The sequence below is a fragment of the Babylonia areolata genome, chromosome 10, assembly GCF_041734735.1.
Source record: "Babylonia areolata isolate BAREFJ2019XMU chromosome 10, ASM4173473v1, whole genome shotgun sequence".
NCBI classification, from domain to species: Eukaryota; Metazoa; Mollusca; class Gastropoda; order Neogastropoda; family Buccinidae; genus Babylonia; species Babylonia areolata.
Window position 1 is genome coordinate 33,407,765 of NC_134885.1, and position 4,140 is coordinate 33,411,904.

The window sequence follows — 4,140 nt, forward strand, 5'->3', positions numbered from 1 at the left end:
CAGTTCTTTCCAGTCATCTTGTTTAAAACAATATTGCACCTCTGGGATGGGCACAATTTTTTTTTTTTTTTTTTTTTTTTTTAAGAAGCCTAATTATATGCAAACTGCATTTACTGTTATATTTATATTTTTTGTATTCTCTAAACTTGGCACTTTGATCTGATATTCTGACCCAACAGCTAGAGCAGTCATTATTATCATTTTTTGTTCAAACACCTCCCAGTGGGTGCAACCTTGCCGTGGTTGGGGGGCTTGCGTGTCTCAATAACCCTGAGAGCTATGCTGGCGGGAGATTCGTCTCCTGGTAGGGCCACCCAAGTCAGACAGGTCAAAGGGTAGAGACCAGACGAATAGTACCCACTGGTCCTCCAGGTTGGGGGTTTGAATTAGGCTAACAACCCGGTTCTGTAAAAAGAAGACTGTTACAGAAACTGCAACAACAAACTCTGAGAACTGCTTGGTCCAGGAGGAGTACTCTCTGGTAGAGCCCATGACGCGAGCTGGTGAAAGCCCTTGGGAAGCCAGTGCGCCGACAACTCTTCTGACGACCAAGGCCAAAACCAGGATAGGGACCTGGAACATCAGAACCCTATACGAGACAGGCAAAACAGCTCAAGTCTGTCGTGAGATGCAAAGATACAACTTGAAGATTCTAGGCCTATGTGAGACAAGATGGACAGGATCAGGAAGAACGCAACTAGTGAGTGGAGACACCATCATCCACTCTGGACAGGAAGAAGGCCAACCCCACACCCACGGAGTAGCGTTGCTGATGACACCCGAAGCAACACGAGCACTGCTGTCCTGGGAGCCTATGTCACCAAGGATCCTCACGGCACGCTTCAATTCAAAGGGCAGGAAAGTTACCATCATTCAGTGCTACGCCCCTACCAACGTGGCAGTCATCGAAGAGAAGGATGATTTTTACCAACAAGTCCAAGCAGTCATAGACAAGACACCCAAAAGAGATATGAAGATCCTCATGGGAGACCTGAATGCCAAGGTAGGCGCCGACAACACAAATCGAGAGCTCATCATGGGCAGACACGGCACTGGAGTGCAGAATGAGAATGGAGAACTTTTCATGGAGTTCTGCACCTTCAATGACCTGGTCATTGGAGGCACCTTGTTTCCCCACAAGACCATCCATAAGACCACGTGGGTTTCCCCTGACGGCAAGACCGAGAACCAGATCGACCACATCACCATCGGTCGTAAGTGGAGACGAAGCCTGCACGACGTCAGGGTAAAGCGCGGCGCAGACGCAGCATCGGATCACCACCTGGTTGTGGCAGCACTCAAAACCAAGCTGAAGGCCAACAACGACCAGGCTGCAAGACCATCGCACAAGTACAACGTGCACAGCTTGAAGGAGAAACCCAAAGCAGAAGAGTTCAAGATTGAATTGAGGAACACGTTCAGTGTGCTTTCCCAACTCCCAGAGGACTCAATAGAAGAACATTGGCATAGCCTTCGAGAGACCTGGACAACAACTTGCAAAACAGTCCTGGGCAAGAAAACGAGGAAGCACAAAGAGTGGCTATCAACAGACACCAGGACACTCATCACTGAGAGGAAGCACTTGAAAGACCAGATCAACTGCACGCAAGATCAAGCCGAGAGACATGAGCTACAAGCACAGTACTGGGAGATGAACCGACAAGTAAAGCGAAGTGCGAGAAAAGATAAAAGAACCTACATCGAGGAACTGACAGCAGAAGCTGAGAGTGCAGCAGGTCAGCGGAACATGAAGCGCCTGTATGAGATCACCAGGACACTCTCCGGGAAAAACAGCAACCCAAGCCGGCCCGTCAAGGACAAAGACGGAAACACCATCCTTGGCGAAGAACAGCAGAGAGCAAGATGGGCGGAGCATTTCAAAGAAACGCTCAACCGACCAGCACCACCCGCCCCACCAGACATCCCGCCACCTACCAAGCTCCTCGACATCAACACCAACCCTCCCAGCAAGACCGAGATCGTCAAGGCCATCAAGTCCCTCAAGTCAGGAAAGGCAGCTGGCCCAGATGGAATTCCACCTGAAGCTCTGAAGGCCGACATCCAGACTTCAACTGAGATGCTGCACCCTCTCCTTTGCAAGATCTGGGAACAGGAGCGAGTGCCAAAAGACTGGAAAAGAGGACATCTTGTAAAGCTGCCAAAGAAAGGGGACCTTTCATCCTGCAACAGCTGGCGGGGAATCATGCTGTTGTCTATTCCGGGCAAGGTACTGAGCAGAATCATCCTTGAGAGACTGAAGAACGCTTTGGACAAGACACTTCGGGACGAACAAGCAGGCTTCCGACAAGATCGCTCGTGCACGGATCACATCGCAACCATGCGCATCATCATCGAGCAGTCCCTGGAGTGGCAGACCCCCCTATACACAGTCTTCGTCGACTTTCAAAAAGCTTTTGACAGTGTCGACCGAGATGTCATCTGGAGACTGATGTACCACTATGGATTTCCACCAAAGTTTGTAACCATCATCCAGCAGATGTACGAAGACGCCACCTGTCAAGTGATCCACGATGGGAAACTGACGGAACCTTTCAGTGTGCAAACCGGCGTCCGTCAGGGTTGTTTGCTCTCACTGACCATTTTCCTGATGGTGGTTGACTGGGTCATGAGGCAGTCTACAGCAGATCGGAGGACAGGCATCCAGTGGACTTTTACTAAACAGCTGGAGGACCTAGACTTCGCAGATGACATAAGTCTTCTCTCCCACAGGCAGCAAGATGCGCAGGAGAAACTATGTCGTGTGGCAGAAGAAGCTGAGAAGACTGGACTCCAAATCAACATTGGGAAAACAGAGGTCATGAGGGTCAACAACAAGAAGCAAGATCCAGTGCAACTACACCAAGAGAACATCAAGGAGGTTGACAAGTTTGTCTACTTAGGCAGTGTTGTCAGCAAAGACGGGGGGACGGACGAAGACATCAAGAGCCGTATCAACAAAGCAAGACACGCCTTCAACACCCTTCGACCAATCTGGAGATCGACAGCCCTCTCAATCCGCAACAAGATCCGGATTTTTAACACCAACGTGAAGTCGGTTCTACTCTATGGCTCAGAGACGTGGAGAGTGACAAAGACCAGCACCCACAAGCTTCAGACATTCACCAACAGATGTCTAAGAAACATCCTGAACATCAGATGGCCAGAGGTTGTCTCCAATGAAGAACTTTGGAACATAACAAAACAGGCCCAACTGGAGACGGAAATCAAGAAACGGAAATGGGGATGGATAGGCCATACACTACGCAAGCCTGCAACAAACATCACAAAACAGGCTCTTGATTGGAACCCTCAGGGGAAAAGGAAAGTTGGCCGTCCGAAGCAGACCTGGCGGAGAAGCATTGAGGCAGAGACAAGGGCGGCCGGAATGACGTGGGCCGAACTGAAGAGGACCAGCCAGAGCCGGGTGCGTTGGAGGAGTGTTGTTGCGGCCCTATGTTCCCCACGGAATCAAGAGGAATAAGCCTAAGCCTTTGTTCAAACAGGAACTTCTTTTGCTAAGCATGGAAGTTTTATTTATTTTGCAAACGTTTTGGTGCATATAGTAAAGAAGGGAAATTACTCTGTAATGCTAGGGGAGTTAATTTGCTTTAAACTGATCTTTCTCATCTTAAACATTACATTTTGAAATTATACTCAATACATAAAAAGCTTGGATTTTTTTTTTTTTTTTTTTTTTTTTTTAGTGTATCACAAGTGAGTCTTGAAGGCCTTGCCTCTCTTGTTTTAGTTAATTCAGTATCTACTTTCAAATATTCAGTAGCAGTATACACGTCGACGGCGTAGTTAGTGTCATTGTATGCGTTCTGTCCTGAATTTGTATTTGTATTTCTTTTCTTTTAATTGCGAACAACGAAAACGAAGTCATGTCATCTTCAAACCAAAACAAACGTTCAGGCAACTAAATGGGAACAGCCCAATATATTTCTTTCTGGAACCAAAACCTCAACAAAATAAACCGTTCATGATCTCGGAAATGCAGCTTAATCCGAAGGACTTACAACCCATTATTGGTATGAGTGGTTTTTGTTGTTGTTCTTGTTGTTTTGTTTGTTTTTTTCACAGTTATTCCAAATGTGGCATTTAAAGACAAAATATTTCCAGAGAAAACTAATTCTTAAA